Raw genomic sequence first — 24,327 nt, forward strand, 5'->3', positions numbered from 1 at the left:
TTTTATCATAAAAAAGACACTAACTTAAAGTAAGGACTCTTAATCTAAATTAAGCACAATTATCATTAAAAAGGGCCAGAAAATACCACAAAATCATGGATAATGTAGTGAAAAGATAATAATATCTTGAGCTCAATCACTCAAGCTTCCTATTGCCTCCTATATTCCTCGGGGAACTGTTCAGCAAACATGGCTTCAGTGATCCTTTGCTGTTCTCGTTCAGGAACCAGATTAGAGTAGTTGAATGGTAAAACAGCCTTGAACTTTCGGTCTTTGTCTTTCCATTCTACCCCCACTTTAGATAGCAGATCCGAGATGAGGTGAGGCATGACGAGATTTGTGTTGTAGGCCGCACCCACATCTCATCAGAACCAGTGTGTGTTGCTGAAATGGCATCAAGGGGAATCTCCTTCTGATTGTTGAGATACCACTGATATTGGCACTTTTCCACCTTGGGAAGCTCATAGTGATCTCTGATACGCACCGGAGTAATGAGGAAACGCTGGTACCGTATAAACATCTCATTGCTCAAGTTTGTTGCCACTCTAACATAGAATTTTCTGACCAGCTTCTCATTCCCTTCGCCTTTGGGACCAATCAGATTTAAGAGGTTGAGCCTCCTTGCTTTTTTATAGAACCCGAATTTATTTGTGCATGGAAATTCTCTTTCTTGATGCAAACCTCTTTTTTCAATGAGCTCTTTAATTGGAGGATCAGGGGAGGTAGCACGGCCTTTCTTCCTGGGGGCCATTGCATTGTTACCTGCAAAGAGAAAGCAAAGCACACCACACACAAACTAAGCAAATAACACACCACAATCACGAAACAACCGACAAAGAAAAAGGAGAAAACTAACCTAAAAATAAAGAAAAACACTCCCCCAAACTTAAATCAAGGAGCTAGACCACAATCTCACCATTACCTAATCCCTTTCTAAACCCGAGTTATAAAATACTCCCAATTCAAACCAAGTTCACAAAGGTTCTCTTTTATCTTTTAATTTCAAAATCAGACAACTAGCTGCCAATTTAAACTAATTTCACTAAATCAGACTAACATTTTCAAATCAGTTACAAGTGAAAAAGAACAAACCGGTGTTATTTGAAAATTTAGACAAGCAACTCATTTCATTTTCTCAGATCAGGTCCAAGCTATGATCTCTCAATTTCACAAGTATCACATTTTCAACAGTACATGTTCACAGATAGTTGGGCAATAAGGAATTATCACCTAACCACAATGTAACCTCAGAGAATCAAAATGCCCCCATCTAGACTTCTAAAATCATCTAACCACAATGCACAACCCTAGCATTACCCATCTCTAGCAAAACTAAACTAGAAAAAATAAATAACATAGAAAGAAAGAACACTAACCGGCGGAGGAACAAAGGATGGAAGCGACGGAAGGCACCGAAGCAAGAACAAAAAGAGAGTCGCCGACCTTGAGGGAGAGAAAGAATGGCGGTGGGAGAGAGGATGACTGGTGGTGGGAGACCGACTAGCGTGGCGTCTAGTGGCGAGAGAGGGAGAAGCGACCGGCGGCGATGGGGAGGAAGAGCGAAGGTGACCGGCGAAAGCGAATGGACCGAAGGGGGAATATTTCGAATGGGAATGGGGGTTATCGAAAGGAGGGGAAACCGAAGGGGAGGGGATTATCAGATGTGAAACCGACGGGAGGGGGAGGGGAGGGTTTTGAAATTTGGATGGAGAGTGAAAAGACCAAAGGGTTAGGGTTTTAAAATTAAAACAATGAATCTACTCTCAAAACTGGTCAGATACACTGGGGCAAAGTGGGTATTGAGACAAATGAGCAAGGTTAAAAAGGGAACACAAATTTGGAATTGCGAGAAGGCGCTACGGCGCCTTTTACAGAACTGCAGATCCCTAGCTTAATTGAACGCGCCGCGGCATCTATGTTCAAACGCCACGGCAGTTTTACCGAGGGGGACCAAAGCCACGGACAAAGGCGCCGCGGCAGATTAACGCAGGGGCCGCAGCGCCTATTACAGAAAGGGCATTCTGAAACAAACGAGGCACCACGGTGCCTCACACAGAGAAGGCCTAAATGAAAAATTAGTGAACACAGACTGGACCTACCACAATCAAACACCCTACACATAATAAAACAAGACTAAACACAAGCACAGGCATAAAAACAAACACAACATAAACAACCACATAAAAGCAAAACCCACAAGTCTCAATTTAACACAAATTTAAACCAATCAAGGTCAATGCCACTAATAGAGATTAAGGTTAGGTCCACTTCCCTGGTTGCGCTAATTAGAGATCAACCACTCCTGCTAAGCTCCAAAGTTTGAGGAATAAACCAAAAGGCCTACAAAAAACAAAGAACAAATGTAAATCTACTAAAACAAAACCGAAATAAAAGAAACACATCAAAGGCAAGTTTAGAGCTTGGGTTGCCTCCCAAGTAGCGCTTGGTTTATAGTCTTTAGCCAGACTCTTCAGCTCTGTTATGATTGTTCAGCAAAGTAGATCGTAGAGACTTGACGATCCACTTTTCCACCCCAATAATGCTTCAAACGATGGCATTTGCATGAAATCTTTCACCTTTTTCATTTTCCAGCTCCACCGCACCATGGTTAGCAGCTTGTACCATAGTAAATGGTCTTGACCAACGTGATTTGAGTTTGCCCGGAAATAATCTCAATTTGGAATTATGAAGTAACACCTTTTGCCCCGTTTCAAAGACCTTGGGATAATTTTCTGATCATGATACTTCTTGGTCCGTTCCTTATAGAGCCTTGCACTTTCATAGGCATTAAGGCGAAATTCCTCCAATTCATTTAGTTGAAGAAGCCTTTTTGCACCAGCAGCTTGAAAGTCAAAGTTGAGTTTTTTATGGCCAATAAGCTTCATGTTCCAATTCTACAGGCAGATGACATGCTTTTCCAAACACCAACCGATAGGGAGACATCCCAATCGGAGTTTTATATGCTGTCCTGTAGGCCCAAAGAGCATCATCTAGTTTTAATGACCAATCCTTTCTTGTTGCACCTACTACCTTCTCAAGAATGCTTTTTATCTCTCGGTTGGATATTTCTGCTTGGCCATTTGACTGAGGATGATAAGCCAAAGTTACCCTGTGCTTTACACCATATTTCTTCATCAGAGCTTGAAATTGATGATTGTAAAAGTGAGACCCGCCATCACTAATAATTGCCCGAGGTGCTCCAAATCTAGTGAAGATGTTTTTCTTTAAGAATTTGATCACCGTTTTAGCATCACTGGATACACATGCAGTAGCTTCAACCCATTTCGAGACATAATCCATAGCAACCAGAATGTACTCTTGATTGAGAGACTTTGGAAACGGGCCCATGAAGTCAGTTCCCCATACATCAAAGAGTTCAACTTCCAGAATATAATTCAGAGGCATTTCATTCCTTCTTGATATGTTTCCCACTTGTTGACACCGATCACATCGGATCACAAAGGTATATGCATCTTTAAATAGTGAAGGCCAATAAAAACCACTTTGAAGGACTTTGGCAGCAGTTTTCTCTCCTCTAAAGTGCCCACCATAAGCTGAAGAGTGGCAACACTCTAGAATATCTTGCTGCTCAACTTCCGGAACACATCTTCTTATCATCTGATCGGCACATCTTTTGAACAAGTAAGGTTCTTCCCAGAAGTACATCTTTGCATCGTGAAGAAATTTCCTCTTTTGATGGGAGTTAAGGCCTAATGGTAGAGTTTCACAAACTAAATAATTAACCAGATCTGCATACCATGGAGTAGTTGAGTTATCCACAAAGAACAAGCATTCATCGAGAAAAGATGCATTGATCTCTTGACAATGATCATGTTTAGCCTCATTACTTAATTGAGATAGATGATCTGCCACTTGGTTCTTAGTGCCTTTCCTATCAACAATTTCCAAGTCAAATTCTTGAAGCAAAAGGACCCATCGAATCAGGCATGCTTTGGAATCTTTCTTGGTAAACAAGTACTTTAGGGCAGAGTGGTCCGTATAGATAGTCACTTTGGTGCCCACAATATAAGACCAGAATTTCTCACAAGCAAACACCACTGCAAGCAATTCTTTCTCTGTAGTAGTGTAGTTAAGTTGGGCATCATCCAAAGTTTTACTAGCATAGTAGATGGTATGGAAGACCTTTTCTACTCTTTGTCCTAGAACTGCTCCAACGGCAAAATCACTAGCATCTGCCATAATAATGAAGGGTAGCTCCTAATTAGGTGCCACTAAAATTGGTGCTGAGGTAGCTTCTTCTTTAATTCTTCAAAAGAGTTCATACAAGTGTCATCAAACTTGAACTCTCTATCTTTCTCCAACAAATTGCACAAAGGCTTAGTGATTTTAGAGAAATCTTTAATGAAACTGTAACACCTCATGTTTAAAGCAATTAACTTTCCTTGCGGAAGCATTTGAAATCACTTTTGAAGGTTACAATTGATGAAAAATCAAGTTTGAAAACTTTCATTTACGGGTTACTATTCATTGTCACCTTAAAATGTGACAAACTTCGAAAATTCATAACTAATTGTAGAAAAATCAAAATTGAGTGATTCTAAGTTCTAAAGAAAGCTCTTTGGATAAAATTTTGAGGAAAAATAGTTTCTAAACTGATTGCCTTGAAATTCGAGCTCAATTTTCTTTGAAAAAATTACTGTTCATTTGGTCATTTTCGGATTTTTATTGTATTTTTGCCTAACTTTGGAAAGACATAACTTTCTGCTCGGTTATCAGAATCGAGCAACCTACCTCACTCATATCTCTTTGCTTGCCAAATATTATGACCTAACTCACTCGTTTGATAGGTCAAACTAGAGCTACAAACTCACTGCTCCAGGACTTGCGTTTTATCCCTTAACATCTCTTTAATTCTTTTTATTTCTTTGGCATACATAACATGGCCTTACTCTTTCCTGTTCATGCTCATACACTTTCATTCATGCCATAAATATTATGATTAAATACATGGTATCATTGGCATCCATAACATAGTTTACAAAATAGTAGAATTATACATTTATCAACAGTCTCATCCGTTAACAAGAATAATTCTCCACTTACTTTTCCTTGCTTCTCATGCCATTATTGCCCATCATTGATTGACCTAAATGGTTGGTTAAGGAGGGGTGAGATTCAGGGGAATCTCAGTAGCAAACACTACCCATAAGCATGCAAGACATAATGCACATGCATGACATGTTATAACATTAACACATGAATGCCATGGAAAGTAAGCTAAAGCATTTCATGCTTCCATAACATATTGCCAAGGCAAAACATAACATAAACTTGCAAACATAACTTTGCAAACATTTTATCATAGCTTAGTCACATCATGGCAACACAATCACATCATGCAAGCATACATATCAAGCACACAGTACAGGTAAGTTCACTACCTTGTAACATGGCTTTCCCCTTGCTTTTCCTTTGATTTCCTTGTCTTTCCAACCATGTGGACATTCGGTCAACATCACCAAACATCCTCTTGGATGTTCCAAAGGTCCTAAACATAGTCACATTGATCATACAATCCATTAGGACCACTAGACTACATAAAGTTCAAGACTAGCTTTCTTGAACCTCAACCCTTTCTCTTAGTCTTAGGGTTTTCTTTCCAGCTTTTCTAACATAAATCTTATCATTTCCCATCCTTAAGATCCATTTCTTATCAATTAGGACCACTTTAGATGGCCTTAGATTCAAGAATACCAAATCCAAAAATTTTGCTTCGCGGGTACTGTTCACGCAGAATTTCCAGAATTTTTGCTCAACTTTGAAAATTCATAATTAATTCTAGAAAAATCAAAATTGAGTGCTTCTAAGTCTCACTGAAAGATCCTTAAGTTAAATTTAAAGGAAAAATAGTTTTAGGAACCAATTCTACGCCAAACAGCACCATAATTGTACGGAACTCGAAACTCTTCCAAAAGTTCAACACTGTTTCCAGATTTCAAACCCTAACTTTGAAAAATCACCATAAATCGTACACATGTCCAAATGAAGTGTTCTACCCATGTATTTAAAGCTCACAGAGTTTACTTTAAGCATACAAAATTTCAGAATCAGATATACATAGTAACTAATCCGAAATAGGCATAAAATCAGGTACTATAACCATCACATACCTTGTTATAGAGTTTGATCTGGCTTGGAACCACTTGGCCTTTCTTTCTCCCTCTTCTTTCTCTCTCTAGAAACCATTTTGCAAGAGCTTCCCCATGGATTCCTTATGCTTGGACAAAATGGTAGAGAGGGGAGGGGGTATTTATAGAAAAGCAAACTGAATCTGGACCGTTGATCTTAAAAATACGTGGCTCGATCTGGACCGTCCATTTTCTCTTTTGATCTTACGGTGACAAGTGTCCTATGACATCATGCTTACCTCATCATGATGATATCATACTTACATCATCAAGCCACATGTCTTTAATCCGACCGCACACGTGTCTTGCATCCGACCGTACACGTGTCTTACATCTAGCTGTACACGTAATATTTTCTTTTTCCCATCTAACCATACACTTGTCACTTTCATGTCCTTTCATCATTTATGGCATTAAAATAGGGAGAAAATAAATGGAAAATTCGTGCAAAAATATTTTCTTAATTATTTCTCCACTTACCAAGCCAATCTTACACCGTATCGGATACTTTTCGAGTCCTGACTTACCCTGTACCACTAGGATATGTTCTAACACTATTTTCTCATCTTAATAAGTACATATATAGTGCCACCTTAGAGGAGCATAGGGAAAAATAATTAGTTCTACTGACAGGCTACTTAACCTTACTGAGTCATGTAGTAGAGATTTCACTATAACGGGTAGACAAAAGACTGTTTAAAATATTCCCATACTGCGTTCTAATTTTTATGCTGTCCATAAATATCTTCTGGTGACTCAGCATGATGACTCGTCGGTGTCATGATTACGCTTGATGACTCAGCATGATGAATCGTCGGTGTCATGATTACGCTTGATGACTTAGCATCGTCATGATGGCTCTTAGATATTTTCTTTGGTTTTGTCTCCTATTTAGGGGATAAAATTATTTAATATTTGACTAGAGTATTTTATTCAATCCAGAGCTCCTAAAATTCATCCAAAAATATCATAAAATTTCTCATATTCTAAAGAAAATCTGTGAATTTTCTCAGGTCATAACTCAACCTGTAGCCCCACTTAAAAATCATTCTTTAAAATGCCCTTTTTCGGCACAACTGGCTTTTAAGTATTCTTAAAGCCATTTTGCTAGTCTTCTGGGGATGAGACTAATTTTATAATTTTCTACAGTCTCTTAGATCATACATCCCCACTTTACTATAATTTTCTGAGGTTTCCTTATGACTCAAACAATTAAATCTACCTCTACATCTCAAATTGAGCCATAAACTTATAAATTCCTTTTAAGTTACCTCAGGGGTCTTTTCATCATCTCTCTTCACAAAAGAGCCTTAGAATATTATTTCCCATTTTCTGGGATTTTCTTAGAATTTTCTAAGTACTTTTCATTTTTACCCCTGACGGCCGTAACTTTCTGAATTTACGGTTTTACCCCTGCTTAGGCTCAACCTCATAAAACCATCTCTTTGAGGCTTCTAACTTAACCTTTGGTCTGTATCTAGCCTCTTTTCTTTTGCTGGGCCTTTGAGACTTTACTGGAGCCTCTAACTTTGATTACCCTTTAGCCCCTTAAAACTTTTACTTTGCAGTTTAGTCCCTAAAACTGCTTTAACTTCCTTTCTCATCTTTAAGACCTCTACTAAAAGGGGTCTGGTAGCCTATCTCATTCAGGCTATTTTTGATACTTCTAGGCCTAAAAATCAGGATGTTACAGAAACGATGGTAGAATCCCGTGTGACCCAAGAAACTTCTAATACCCTTAACACTTGTTGGTGGAGGCAATTGCTCAATAACAGATACCTTTGCCTTGTCAACTTATAGGCCTTGTTTGGATACTCGATGACCAAGGACAATGCCCTCTTACACCATGAAATGACATTTTTCCCAATTCAAAACCAAATTAGTTTCTTCACATCTTTGCAAAACAGCCGCCAAATTATCTAAACAACAATCAAAAGAATCTCCAAAAACAGAGAAGTCAACCATGAACACTTCAATTGTTTTCTCAATCATGTCAGCAAAGATGGCCATCATGCATCTTTGGAATGTTGCTGGAGCATTGCAAAGAACAAATGGCATTCTTTTGAAAGCAAACGTGCCATATAGACAAGTAAAGGTAGTTTTCTGGGGCTATTACAATTTGGCTGTGTCTTGAATACCCATCCAAGAAACAAAAGAATTCATGCCCAGCAAGTTTATCCAACATCTGATCAATAAATGGCAGCAAGAAATGGTCTTTTCTGGTTGCTGTATTTAACTTTCGATAATCCATGCAAATTCTCCACCCAGTCACACTATGAGTTGGAACTAGATCATTTTGGGTGTTAGCCACTACAGTTATACCGCCTTCTTTAGGGACGCATTGAACTGGGCTCACCCATGAACTATCAAAAATAGGGTAGACTATGCCAACAGAAAGCCATTTCAGGATCTCTTTCTTGACTACTTCTTTCATAACCGGGTTTAATCTCCTTTGATGATCAATGGAAGGTTTGTGACCATCCTCTAATAAAATCTTGTGCATACAAATAGAAGGGCTGATCCCTTTGATGTCACCTATGGACCACCCAATAGCTTTCTTGTGGTGTCTCAAGACCCTTAACAATTTCACAATTTCTCTTCTTGCAACGTGGACAGCTGAGAAGAAACAATCATAGGTAATGTAGTAGAATTACCCAAGTAAGCATACTTGAGATGTGATGGTAAAGTCTTCAACTCCAACACCGGGGTTCATCCACAGAAGGCTTTAGAGGAGAGCTTAAAGCACTAGTCACATCCAGAGGCTCAAAAGTCTTAGCTTTTTGATACAGAAATGCTTCAATACTCATCATTTCTGCATAAGCTTCAACCTTGCCATCAATACTACTTGTTTCTCCAATCAACAATGCTTCTAATGGGTCTTTGGTCAAAGAGTTAATCAACTCCTCTTGCACTGTAGAATCAATCACATCGATAGAATTACAGTGAGCAGAATCATCTGGAAACTTCAAGGCTTGATTCATGTTGAATATCACCTTCTCATCATTTACTCGCATGGTGATCTCACCCTTTTCTACGTCAATGAGGGTTCTTGCAGTAGCTAAGAATGGCCGGCCCAAAATAATGGGGATATTCCCAAAAACTTGTTCACCAAATAGCTTGACCGCAAGTGGATAGGTCGCAAGTAATATAAAAAGTATCGTTCCCTCAGAGACTAAGGCTAGATGAGTTGAAAATCATAATTGTGTACTTGATTAGGTTAAGTGAAACAATTGTTGTAAAAGAGTTTGTGAAATGAAATTAAGAAAACAATAGTTTAAAGTAGTATAAAATCAAATCCACCTTGAAACAATTAAGAGACTAGGGTTATTCTTCACTAAAGTACTTCATGAAATTGGATTAATTACTTCTCAAGTAGTGCTTTACAATAAGTACAATTAGCCTGGGTGTACAGAATTGATCAAAACCAAACATTTGCAATCACGATTAAAACACAGCAATCTCTTGCACTTGTTTGAAAAGGTTGCACTTTAAAAACCAAAACCCATTTAGTCTATGCTAGGTCAACAGATACATCTCTGATCCATCGACAAACCATCTATTCACTCAATTTAATTTCTGGACTAGCATGTTTTTACCTAAGTTCACGAATTAGTTTAACTTTCTCAAGTTAAACTAATCAATCAATCAATCCAAATGATGGCCAGAGTAAAAACAACTGAATATTATCATTAACACTCAAGAGAAAGTAAAACCAAGTCTCAATCCATACAATAGATCAAAATAACCCTAGAAAAATGGATTTAGCTATACATATCGCGTAAAGAACTACAACTATAAGAGTATCTAGTAGTCATAGCAGAAACAAGAAGGGAAGAAGAAGGAAACCCAGAAAATTCAAGTTACAAGCTTTGAATCTCTTATAGCTTCAAGCCCAAAGGTTCCAAGCCTCCAAAACTCCAAACCCTAGCAGAGCCAGCCTCCAAAATTGCTCCAAAAGTTGAACTCCCCAGAAAAACCGAGTCTCCACCTCTATATGCCCTAATTTTTTAAGTTACAACGTAAAACGCACAGCTGTGAAGGGCCAGGCGCTGCAGCGGATTCCTTCAGGAGCCGCGGCTCCTTTTAGTGAACAGCTTTCTTTTTTAGGTTCCGGAGTCGCGGTGCATTGTAGAATTGGCCGCGGCAGATTATACCAAATAGGTTCCTTTGAGACAGCTTGGGAGCCGTGGCGGATTCAGTAAGGCGCTGCGGCGCCTTTTACAGAGGCGCGCTAGTGCTTTTCTGTTTGATCTGCCGCAGCGGATTCCTTCAGAGGCCGCGGCGGCTGACTTCTTTCCAGCTTTTCTCCATTCTTTACTCTCCTCAGGCTTTGTTTCCTGCAAAATTGACTATCAAACCCCATCAAAGAGCGTTAAATCAGCTTAACTCAGTAGGAATTTTGAGAAGCTATCACTTATCCCTTCATCTATCACTTTTGTTGTCACCCTAGTATGACCCTTACCCATGCATTATCATTATTCCTAACATGCCCATCAAGATTATCATTATTAGGGTCCAAATCTCTTCCTTGCTCTTGTTGATTTTAATTTTGTCCATTGTCTTCCTCATTTTCACCATGATCATCCTAATATATGATTATCCTAATATATGGTCATCATTTAGTGGAAGGCAAAACTACACACAAGAGGCAAGAGAAGAAAGAAAGCTGATGTGCTAAAAATTCATTGGCCGCCTAGCTCTTATTCATTTTGTGGCTGTCATTCCCGTCATTTATTTCATCATCATATGCCCCTGAATACTTGATCATTGGGACTCCTTCTTGTGGATTTATACCCTCTTGTTCATTAATTGAACTTAGCTTTCTTTCTACCATTACAACTCTAATACCATTATGAGTGACAATAGCCAACAAATCTATCCTTTGAAAGTCTCATTAATTCACTCTTTCACATATTTATTTTTTATTATTTGTTCTCTTTTTAATCAATATTGAATTAAAACTATTTTCTATTCCCACATATTTTTCTAAACACATTAATTAACTTAGATCTTGCTAAACATTGACTCCGCATAAAGATTAACCTAGGTTTAGCCTATACTATACAGTGTTAATACTAGTAATTAACTTGGTGAATATATGACCAATGTATATCATACTTCCTACACCTCCCTCTAACCTGCACAGTCTTCTTCTTCCAACAATATATGTCTAAACAGTCCACTTTAATGACGGTATTAAAATATTTAGTGTAATCTCTAACCTTGGCTCTTCTAATAGGACATTAATCAAATTTTTTAAGAGCAAGTATTTCTGTCATGAAAGTTGATTCAACTTTCACACACTCACTAAAACCAAATAAAATCCCCCCATTCCTGTATAGAATCCCCACTATAGCATATTCACCTGATAAATTTTGTTTTTATATCATGTTAGATTTAACCTCTAGCCATCGCTGTTCAAATTCAAAAATGTGATAATAACCACAAGAACATAAGCTTTTCTTAGGGAGAAGAAAGAAGATAATAAACAATGAACTTATTTCTAGTTAGACCTCTTTTCTCTTTTTCCAACCCAACTCATTGTCATGAAATAAGATCATAAGATCATAGAAAAACTCTATTTTGCATCTTTTTTCACCAGAAAATTCTAGTCTTCCTCCAAACCTTATTCTCTTATTTATAGGCTCCACCCCGGGTTTTCTAATTTGTCTCTAATTTTTATTTTTTAATTTTTCTCAATCATGATTCTTAATATAACTTCCTATTTAAGTACTAAATTGTCATCAAATCTTGATTTTTATTTTAATTTCCGTTTTTTATTTTTTTTACTATTATGACTCCTAAATATGTTTCAAAATTGAGAGCCAATCAAATTAAATTAAGTGAGGGATTTTTATTTTTATTTTCTGATTTTTTTGATTTTTCTCTTTAATATGTTCACCTCACATTTCCAAAATTAGAGACCAATCAGTATCTAATTTCATCTTTTGCTTTATTACAATTTATTGTGAGAAAGATATTCTTTTTTATTTTTCTTTTTTAGGGAGGTTTTCAAACTTGATCGGAGAAAGAATTAAAGAAGATATTTCTTTCATTATAATTATTTTTTTATTAATTTCTTATTTATTAGATTTATTATTATTTTTGTGGGCCTGACAAAATAAGGTGTTTACACATAAACTTTTGATTCACTTATAATTAATCCGTTATCTTTTGATTTTTTTTAATACTATTATCTATATGATTTACAATTCATTTTGAGTTGTCCTATGTTGTAAGAATGAGTCATGAAATTAGTTTCAACTCAGTTTTTCATATGAAAACTGTGGAAGACAGACAAAGAGGTTTGAGGAAACGAAGAAATGAGCAAGATAAATCCTACTTATTCAAATGGTGAAAAGGCAAACAAAGAGAGAGAGAAAAGAAAGTTTCGTAGACCAAAAAGGATAGCCGACAAACCTAGTATAGGCGATGAATTTGAACTGCTAGAAATATTAACCTTATCTTTTTCTTCATTTCCCCCTTGGGAATCATCTAAAATATTATTTTGAATGTTAATCCAATCAAGTAACTTGGAAAGTCTACTTCCTTCAAGGCGCGGATATGAAATTTGCTTTCATTCACCATGATCTCCATCGCTATTGTCCTCATTGTCAATGCACCGATGGACGCATCAAATTTTTTTCTACAGCTTCTACTGAATCAATCATTTGGATGTCTTTATAAGATTTTCAATCATGACCAAGCTGGCCACAATTAAAGCAAAACTTCTAGACTTTTTGATGCTGAATCTTCACCTCGAACTCTTCTAAAGTTGGCACTCATCTGGGAACTTGGACCAAAGGTTCGTCAGCATCCAATTCAATCCTAACCACAATGAAATATCTGGTGGCACTCTTTCCACCATTTGGGTCCTTGCAACTTTCTTTTTCCTCCCTCTTCGTCTACACTCTAGTCAGACTCAGACTCACCTTGCTCACTTCCTTTCCTCTCACCTTTTCATCCGTGTCTCTTGCAGATCTTTATATGTAAAGCTGAGTGGGAAAATGAACTGTAAATCATAAGGATAATAATATAAAAAACTTAAAAGATAAGAAACTGAGTAACGATTAAATTATCAATGAGTTAAAAATTCAAAGATTAAAAGATTAATTTTTCCTATTAAAATTATATATTCAAGACCTTGTGTTTGAATATTCAGAAGTTGTATTTAAAAACATAACAATGTTATCTCGTTGTTAACACAACAAATGTTAGTTTGACCTTTGAATATATATTTGACTAACTTACACTGACATGGCGTGCTGAGTTGGAAAATGTGACTTGTTGACCAATCATACTATCTTAACTCAGCTAATTTGAATCCTAGTTGGCAGCCATTTGATAAATTAAAAAATAAAAACAAGATAAAAATAACATAAAATACCCTCATCCTCAAAAGTCAAATCACTCAACGTCCGTTGTTGGAGCTTGTTTGCTTCTAGAACCTAAACTGTAAACAAATATGCAAATGACAAAATGAAATCAAAATCTGAATCATTAAATTTAAATCAATATATATAAAATTAAAAGGAAAAAAAAAAGGACATGGAGACCGGATCTGAACCGGATGGAGGAGGAAAGATGAGGAATGTTAATGAAAAATGAACAGTGACAGCGGCCTGCAAATTGGCGACGAGGGTCAAGCAGACACCCGTATCCATGGACCATCAACACTGTCAGTGTTACACTGAGGGGGACTGGGGGAAAAGGATAAAGACGCTGAGGTGGCGATCAGTTGGATAAATGAATGCCACGTACGCGTGAGCTTTAGTCAAACAAAATGGTCAAATTTAACATCAGTTAGCATCAGCTCACAGCTCCAGAGTACATACCTTGAGAGCAAAATTGGACCTTATCCCTATTTTTAACAACAAATGTTTTTGAATGCGGCTTCGAATACAGAGAAATAAATCCACACGCTTATTAATATAATATGTGAATAATATCCTCCTTCCGGTTCTTCTTATCAAATCATTTTAATTAAATTACATATTTTAAGAAAATAGTTAGAATTAGTTAACGCAATGAATATGTAAATCTTCTATTTTTCAAGTATGTCCTTATAAACGAGTAAATAAGATGAAGAAATGCTAATAATAAAATAAATGATGAAAGATGATGTGATATGAGGAAAAGATAAAGAGATAATAAAAAATTAGTTAGGGGCAAAATTAGTAAGAACACATAATGTTTAGACACCCTGAGCAAGATCTTATAAAAATGACCAAACCAATTCAAATTTTGGGAGGAGTAGTATATCTTGAACTTAATTTAATATATTATTAAGTAAAATATATTAACTTCCCCTCTATTTTACTTAAATTACATAAACATTCCTTCTATTTTGAAAATATATATAAATTTTCCTTCAAATTAAAATCTATGTTTCGCAAACCTTTCTTATATTTTTAAGATTCAATTTTCATCCGTCTAACTATTAGTTAATCATTAAGTTTGACTTTTAAATTTTTATTTTGACCAAAATATCCTTTTCTAAATTAATGTTATTTAAACATTTATATCTATAAAAAAAATAATTTTTGACACAACAAAAAATAATTATAATACATGTATTTTCAAAATTTTTAATATGTTATCAAATTTTTAATTTCAATTTTATTATAGAATTATATAATTTTAGTTCCTCGTGAAATGTTGAAACTTAAGGTTTTTTTAAATAACTAGAAAATATTTCAAATGCTTATTTTTTTATCAATTATGTGAGTTTGGAAACTTATATAAATCATTTAAATTTATGCTTGCATTAACTAAATTACTTAATTTTTCGGCCTTATACGATAAAAATATTAAACAAACAATAATTTTTAAAAATAAAAAAATTAAGATCAAGAGAGAAAATCTTAAATTTTTTGATATAGTTTTAATGAAGATTTTGGGATTTAGTATTATGAAGAGAAATTTAACACATAGAAAATATTTCAATATAAATTTGAATTAAAAAACATCTTTTTGAACTATTCTTAATAGAATTAACAATTTAGATTTAAGTATCGAGATGTAATCAAGTTTTTGATACAAATATAATAAATATCCCAACAAATGCCTTTGATTCTTTTTTACCGAGCTTCTCTGGATGAAGTGTAAAAACCCCTCTTAACCTCAAGACACATTATAACTCATCATAAAACCTCTACTATGGTAGAAAAGGAAAGTTGTTAAAACGAGCTACCATAGTAGAAGGAAAATTTCATATTTTTAGAAATTGACTTTCAAACTCGGGTCAACCCGTAAGAAGTTGCATGCAACTAAAATAATCCATTCATATCCACTGGGCCTCCGAGCCTCCGGCCCGGGTAACACACACATCAAAATCAGCCCATCCAAATCGTTTTCAACCATATAACAAAGTTCCATAAAACAATAGCAATGGCCTCCGGCCAACTAAAATAAGGAGATAACGCATTCTCCAATGTACAATAGATCAACAATCAAAATATCACAAAAGACCCTAATTGTGGCAATATACAACCGATCATACATAAATAAAGGCTAGAGGCCTAGAGCTAACCAAGCTCAAGCCTCTGCGTCTCTTCCCGAAGGCGCACGCCTAGAACCTTCACCTGAAAACATTGTAAACCACGGGGTGAGACAAAGTCCCAGTAACCAGCCTTTCCAATACTAGGTACTACTAAATAGGTGCTCGTGAGGTGTCAAGTGGGGCAGTTCACAAGTAATATAATAACAAGATAGCCACAATAAATCATGCGAGTGAAATGATGCAAATCCCATTAACCAAATCCCTCACTTTGGGGGATTTTCAGGAGCCGAAGCCGGCCTATCCCTCACTATGGGGGACGTAGGGAGCCATAAAAGGCCTATCCCTCACTCTGGGGGACGTAGGGAGCCAAAAGGCCTATCCCTCACTATGGGGGACGTACTAAGCCAACCATCATGCATTAATGGAGGCCTTACCACGTGGTAGTAACAGACAAAACTCTCACCAATTCCTAATTAATGCATCATGCTCAAATCATAATCAAAGAGTAATAATCATTTCACAATTAACCTCATTCAGTGGCATATCTTTCACAATACCAAAATTCATTCATCATTAGTCGAAACCCCACAAGACGGTTTTCCTTTTTATACACAACATACAGTTTGAACATAATTACTACTTAGAGCACAAAACATAAATCTACTCACAATACCACAGAAGCAAGTACTAAGGATTGGAAAGTGGTTACCTCTCGCCTGAGCAAGGAATAACAAACCGACAATGTGGCCCCGTGCACCACCACGACTCACAACCGGTCTACACAAGCACACAAACACACAACCATCATATATTAGCTTTCAAACTAATAATGTGGCAAAAACAACACTTGGGGACACAAATTTCCTATCTCCCACCAAACTCTACCCAACTCAAAGGGTATAACTATCAAGGCAACACTCCAAGGTCATACCAATCCATTAACACCTTAATTCCTTTCCAAACATCAATTAAGATTCACAAGCTCAAGGACCCACTATGGAATTCTACACCCAAACATCCCATTTGAGCAATTAAGGTTCCAACAACAATTCTAAACCGATTAAACATCCAATTTAACCCTCCTTAACATAACCCAATTCACAAAACTCAAAATCAATCTCTACATTATCATCCTCAATCCCAAATCATCCAATTCCATAAACCCTAGCTCCAAAAATTCAAGATTCTTTAAATCCAAGGAAACTACACCGATTAAATACTTAAACTAACCCAATGCAATCAATTAAACTCAAAACAATCGGTCAAAAACCTCAATTCCATCACAACTTAGAAAATCCTAGGGTTCTACCAAAAATCCTCATAAATTCCAAGGAATTCCAAGAAAGAAAGAAGATTAGAGGTTAAAATCACTTACTTGAGGTAATGGATCCTTAGAAATGTCTTTCCCAAGCCTCAAAACTGAAACCCTAGCAGAGCTCCTCTCTCCTCCTTCAGATTTTCTAATTTTCGCACAACTGAACCCTCCAGCGACTATATAGAATCGCGACCTTTCGCCGCGGCGAACCCCAATCTTCGCCGCGGCGAACTAATCCCGAGAGGGATTACTCGCCTAAAAACCCAACTTCGCTGCGGCTAACTCCAAACTTCGCCGCGGCGAAAGCTTCCCGAGAGGAAACTCTTGCTCGCCCAGAAGAACTTCACCGCGGCGTGCCCTTACCTTCGCTGCAGCGAAACCTTCCCGAAAGGGAAGCCTCGCTCACCTGAACAACTTCGCCGCGGCGTCCCCTAGACTTCGCCGTGGCCAAACCTTCCCGAGAAGACACTCCCCTCTGAAACTCCCGGTGCGCCGCAGCGAAGCCTCCAACAAACCTCAAATCCAACCCAAACACCAAGATCAAGATTAGATCACTAATCTATCCTTAAAATCAACCCAAAAGAGGCTATTAAAACCCGATAAAACTCAGGATGTTACATGAAGTCCTTATTAAACATTGTACATTCTAGTCTAATAATACCATATGGAGGGACGCTACAGACCATATTCCAAGAGGCCATGTATAGACCTGGAAGTGGACATTTTGCTGTAGGGTGCTAAAGGATGAGCAAGGAAGATGGATCACTGGTTTCAATTGTAAACTATTGTAGTGCATCCTCACTATACAGAGGTAATTAATTTGTGCGATAGGGGTTGTGATGTTAATCACCCTGTAAAAATATTATGCAGAATACCATATTTATTATCAATATAGATTGCATGTTTTAGTTAGCCTATAATTAACGGACTACTTAATCCAAGGTTTTTGCGGCTGGGATTAGAAGATGGATCTTGATAAGAGGAGTAGCTTTTGTATTGTTATTTTTGCCAGTGATGTTATCCTATTTATATTTTAAAAAAAAAGGAATACAAGCTACTTATTAAAAATACACCCATATAAACTTCACGGTAAATTTTTTCTTTTTTTAGCACAAAACTTCGGTTAAGTTAACTAGTTCCGTTATATCCAGTTTCCAATCACCTTGTGCCGTCCGTATTAGTTTTTCCCACCACCAGTTAATCTCAAATCCACTGTTAAACCACCGTTAGTCTCGAAAAAAGTAGATATTTTTTAAAACAATAAAAGACATGATCTATTGAGGTCGCAATTGGCTGGAGAACTGACGGTAGCGTGATCGGCGAAGGGAAGCGACAGTCAAGGGTGCAAAAAGGGAAGTGGAAGAGAAGGATAGGGATTTTCAATGACCCAGATGATCAATTTCTTCCGTGGTTTGTGGGTGAGCAATTTGAGTGATGCTGGGAAAAAATTCTGCTTTTCTGGGATTGGTAAGGGCCTTAAAAAGGCAGGAGGATGCGGTCAAAAGAAGGAATTTTAGTTTTTTTGAGAGAATTTTTTTGCCTGTATCACTCACGCACTAGAATCGCTCACCAGAGTTTGGTTCGTTATCTCTTGGTTATTCCTGAAAGTCTTCTCTCTGTGTTCGATCTCTTAGAAAAGGCTTTAGATTGGAACCACGAGCCGAAGTCGGGAGAACATTATCCTGTCTTCTTTGTTAATTAACCATCTGAATGCAGGAGAACATAAGCAGCATCTCAGTGAATGGACAATCCTAGGTGCATCCTGGTTCCCGATTCCATCCAATTGAATTGAAGAGGAGCTTTTGCATTACTGCCTCAGTAAGAAGATATGCTATGAGAAGATTGACCTTAACGTTATTCACGATGTCGATCTCAACAGCTTCGAGCCTTAAACTATACAAGGTGAATCATAAAGATATATGCTTTTGGCTTTCAGAGAAGTGCTAAATTAGAACCATCCCACAGAACATAAAGACAAGAAGTATCCCGCCAGAACTTGAACTAAGAGGGCAATCACCACTAGGTTCTGGAAGGTTCCAAGGCAGAACAAGGTGAAATATAAGGATTTAGAGATGTTTGGGTTTTTGCAGAAATATTTTTTAGTGAATCGAGATAAAATTATAATTTAATTTTCACCCAAACCTCCCTATACTATCCTTCCCATCCCCTTCCCTTTCTGTTGCCCTCATTTTCCCTTCATAATTATTCATAACTATTAGATTAAGGAAAACTAATTTGACAATCCTTATAGTTTCATTAAATTTTGAATTAAGTCCTCATAATATTTTTTTCTTTTTTTATTCACTCCTTCTCAGTTATTAGCATTAGTTATTAGCATTAGTCCTTCCGTTAATAATATTTGGAAATGCCGTTAGTTCCAGTCAAAAAGGGGTTGATACAGCGCTACACACTGATAAAGATGCGCCCAAATTAAAGCGGAGCCCTAAACCTCCTCGTTTATATAATAAAATCTACTATAGCAAACCTTCCAACCCAGCAAATCCATTAAGTCCTCTTGCAGAACTACTCGCTATCCCTGTTCCTGCTTTAGTGAATTGCTTCACTTCAAGGCATCGAAATTAAGCTTTAGTAAATCAAATTATCCAAAGTCATGAAAATAACTTTAGCAATCAGTGAATCCATTTTCTTGATTTGATTTTAAAATTAAGTTACTAGAATAGAGAAGATATGCATTAATATATATTTATATATCTCATCAATCAATTCAGTTCCCTGGTATGTTATTTCCAAATTCTTACCTTACATATGCAGGTTTTTTTTGGGTCTTTGTCAATTCATTTGCTAACTCGTGAGAAATCATAACTTAACAATCAATGCATCTTCTCGTTTTGTTTCTTTCGTGCAGATTTCCAAATTCTTACCCTTACATATGCAGGTTTTTTTGGGTCTTTGTCAATTCATTTGCTAACTCGTGAGAAATCATAACTTGACAATCAATGCATCTTCTCCTTTTGTTTCTTTCGTGCAGATTTCCAAATTCTTACCCTTACATATGCAGGTTTTTTTCAGTCTTTGTCAATTCATTTGCTAACTCGTGAGAAATCATAACTTAACAATCAGTGCATCTTCTCGTTTTGTTTCTTTCGTGCAGATTCTTACACCTACATAAATATATAGATTTTGTACAAGTTCACTCTCTTCCCTTAGATGATTATATTACACAGATGCACATGCATTTAGGCGCAAAATTCAATTCTAGACATCGTCTTGAGATTGATTTTGCTATCAAAATATTACTCTATTTTTCATTCTCAAAGTATTTAATCAGTTTTGGATTAGTTATACTATCCGCTAATGATAGTTTTCTTTAAATATTTTCTATGTTACCAAGCTTTTGTGGTGGCAGACTTACCCAACAGTCAATATTATTTTTTTCAAGAGTGGACAAAATAGGAGCATGATCCAGTCCTCAAGAGGCTAATGAAGAGTGATGGCTAGTTACTGCTGATTTTGGTGAATCACACTTCAGGTAAGTGAAGGCAGACAATGGGGGTAAGCGAGGACTCGAGCAGGACTTTATGAAACCTGACTTGCTGGGCTTGGAATGTTCAACTATGGCTGATTTTAGTGTGTAAACTAGGAGGTTCAAGAGTTGGCTTCAATTGGGTGCAATCTTTATCCGTATGTAACTAACAGCGCTTGCAGGTAGTAGTAACAGAAGGACTAGCGTGCATAAAAAGAAAAAATAATATAAGGATTTGATTCAAAATTTAATAAAACTATAAGGACTACCGGGTTAGTTTTCCCTTACATTAAAATTTCAATGGTCTAAATTTAACATCTTATAAAAATAATGTTATTAAAAATAAATAAATTTAAATTGTTAAAATGGTTTAAACAATTCACAATTGTAATAAAAATTAAAAAAAATTTGCTCTATGATAATAGTATGCAGCTATGAAAAACAGTTTAAACTTATTTATCTATTTTTATAATAATGTTTATTTTTACCAAATAGTAAATTTGGATCAATAGAGTTTTGATCCAATAATTGTTTAGAGAAAAAGAGGGTAGTAGAAGGGATGAGAATTCTAGTTAAAAAAAACAGAGAGAGAAGGGATGAGAATGGAAAGGATAACGGAGAGAATCCAAATCCAAATCTAAAATATGGCAATGAGAGCATAATGTTTAGAGAAAGACGGTGGATTTTGGGTTAAAACTTAAATGTTGATGGGAAAAACTATTCAGATGACAGGATCTTATTGAATAACTGGATAATGGATGACCCGAGTTTTGCTCTTTAATTGCTAATTTACAAAATAATTAATAACTTAAATAAAAATGATAAAATCTGATCATACAACGTCTATTTTGGTGATGAATGGAGAGCTCAGAAAAATACACCTCCATTCTCATGGTCCTCTAAGCTTGTCATACTACTCTCTTCCTCTATTCCTCTCTGTCTCAGTCCCTTTCAACGGCTTCATTCTTACTATACTCCAAGACTTGCCTTCTTCACGTGATATTTTATTATCCAAATCATTTTACTTATATGGATTTCTTGTCAGGTTCTCATCCCACCTATCACCACCTTCTTATTCTCCATCTTCCTCCCAATGTCTCCATCGCTTCGATTTCTGCATTTCTTTTAGCTTTTTTTCCTTGTTTTCATCTCCTCTGTTTCTGCCCATGGTGCCTACAACAATGATAGGGAATCTACCGACCCCAACCTCGATCTTCGCTCCAAAACTTTAATTCTCGCTAAAATCTGGTGCATGATCATTGTATTTGTTATGACGGGGAATCTACTGACCCAACCTCGATCTTCACTCCAGAACTTTAATTCTCGCTAAAATCTGGTGCATGATCATTGTATTTGTTGTGACTTTTGTTGCGGGAGTTTTCGCCCTAAGTGTTGAAATGGAACGAGGGTTTCTTGGTTTTGGGGACCCAGTTTGTTGGGGGTGTGTTTTTGGGGACTGGCATGATGCACTTCCTTAGCGATGCCCACCAGACGTTTGAGGATTTGACCGAGAACGAGTATCCCTTTGCATTTATGCTCGCTTGTGTGGGTTATTTACTCACCACGTTCACTGATTGTGTTGTCTCCTCTATCTTTGCCAGACAGAATAAGAGATCAGGTTCAGGAGCTGAATCTAATGTCGAGCTTCAAGGTTGGTGATTTAGAATGTACTAAGATCAACATGCGGTTATAATTATGCTTTTTTGCTTAGTTTAAAAGTTAGATCTTCTAATGTAGTGTAGTGCGGTTTGCTTCTTTTTCTTCTTTTCCTGCTGTTGAACTGTATTGTCTGCCTGAGAAGATTGCAAATTTGGTAGTATAGGAGATGAAAAGGGTGATGATGTTAGGCTTTTATTTAAGATTCATAGTTCTTTAGAATTTACAAAATAATGGGAATAGCATATGGATTTATCACCTTCTAAATTGTTAGAACACTTAATTAGGTTTATAAAGTAAAAGAACACCGCAGTTATTCATTTTATCATGCAGATTTTTAAATCATAAAAGTGGAATTGTTATTATGATGGTTTGTTCATGTCAAATTCATTACTTATGGTGATCCGTAAGTGAACATAAACATTCATGCGCATGACAACTTACTGTTCGTTTTCTTCAATCTGTAAATAAGAAAGGTTCCTTCAAGATGGTAGAAGGGGAACTTTAATTGAGCCAAAACCCAACTTGTATGTGAATATCCTCAGATTCTCCTTTTCTTTCCTTTAAACACGTGGCAATCATCCATTCTTCTTGTTATATTTACAGGTGATGAAATGTCCAACGTTCGCACTTCACAATCACAATACCAGGTAACAAATTTTGAATGATAGAGGTTCCTCCTGAGCAAAGTCTTCTACTGGGAAAACTTCTTGGCTTTGTCATGATGTATTTAGTTGTAGCTTTTGGTTAACAGGTCCATGCTAGTGCCAATCACCACTTTGCCAATCATGTTGCATCCGCCAGTTCACTTGGAGATACCATCTTGTTAATTCTTGCCTTATGTTTTCATTCTTTGTTTAAGGGCATAGCCATTGGAGTTGCTGAGAAAAAAGAGGATGCTTAGAGAGCTTTATGGACAATCTCTATGCATAAGATATTTGCAGCCATTGCCATGGGCATTGCTCTTCTTAGAATGACCCCAAATCGTCCCCTTTTATCATGGGCAATCTATTCCTTTGCTTTTGCAGCGTACGGTCCAGTTGGTGCGACAATCGGAATCATCATAGATTCCACAACACAGGGTTCTCTGGCAGATTGGATCATTGTTATATTAATGAGTCTTGCTTGTGGAGCTTTTATCTACGTATCAGTAAATCATCTATTGTCAAAAGGATTCATACCCCAGAAACCAGTTCAAGTTGACACTGCTTATTTCAAGTTTATTGCTGTGTTGTGATGATTTGGTACACTTAAGCTCTCTTTTGGGACACTTAAGCTCTCTTCGAAGCAAGATGCATAGCTTAGTTCAGAGATACAACAAAAACAAACAACAAGCCTTATCCCACTAGGTGGGGTCGGCTACATGAATCACACGACGGCATCGTGCTCTGTCAACAACCCAATCCTTAGATATGTTGTTGATTAGGAGGTCTCGTTCAATGACCTCATTCAGCGTTCTTCTCGGTCTTCCCCTGCCTCTTTTTATGGGACTCCATCTTGTTTGATCCACCCTCCTCACCGGGGCCTCCAAAGGCCTTCTCTGCACATGTCCAAACCATCTTAAGCGATTTTCAACCATTTTCTCTTGGATAGGTGCCACACCGACTCTTGTCCTGATCTTTTCATTTCGAATCCTATCTTTTCTTGTATGACCACACATCCATCTCAACATCCTCATTTCTGCTACTCCGACTTTGTGCTCTTGTTTTCCTTTATTGCCCAACATTCACTACCATACATCATAGCTGGTCTTATAGCAGTCCGATAAAATTTTCCTTTAAGTTTCTTAGGTACCTTCTTATCGCAAATAACTCCGGTAGCTTTCCTCCACTTTAACCAGCCAGCTTGTATTCTATGAGAAATGTCTCCATCAATTTCCCCATCCTCCTGTATAATGGATCCTAGGTATTTAAACTTTGATACTTGAGGAATAATTTGCTCTCCCATCCTCACCTCCAAATCCCTATTACCTTGCCTCCCTCCAAAATCACAATGCATATATTCTGTTTTGTTCCTGCTCAAACGGAAACCTTTCGACTCCAAAGTCCTTCTCCATAACTCCAAACTAGTGTTAATCTCTTCTTTTGATTCCGCCATAAGAACTATATCATCCGCGAAGAGCATGGACTTAGGGATTCTTTCTTGAACAGGTTTAGTTAGAACATCCAGAACAATGTTGAACAAGTACGGACTCAGAGAGGATCCCTGATGTAGGCCAATC

General features: G+C 36.9%; 2 pseudogenes; one reads left to right on the forward strand and one right to left on the reverse strand.

Moving 5' to 3' along the window:
- Positions 1–1,818: 1,818 nt before the first annotated feature.
- LOC114729638 (uncharacterized) lies at positions 1,819–13,813 on the reverse strand (annotated as a pseudogene).
- Positions 13,814–20,473: 6,660 nt separating this feature from the next.
- Positions 20,474–23,343, forward strand: LOC114729639 (zinc transporter 11-like; annotated as a pseudogene).
- The last annotated feature ends 984 nt before the right edge of the window (positions 23,344–24,327 follow it).

This window comes from Neltuma alba, unplaced genomic scaffold, assembly GCF_004799145.2.
Source record: "Neltuma alba isolate B1F8T4 unplaced genomic scaffold, ASM479914v2 tig00012654_pilon, whole genome shotgun sequence".
Taxonomy (NCBI): Eukaryota; Viridiplantae; Streptophyta; class Magnoliopsida; order Fabales; family Fabaceae; genus Neltuma; species Neltuma alba.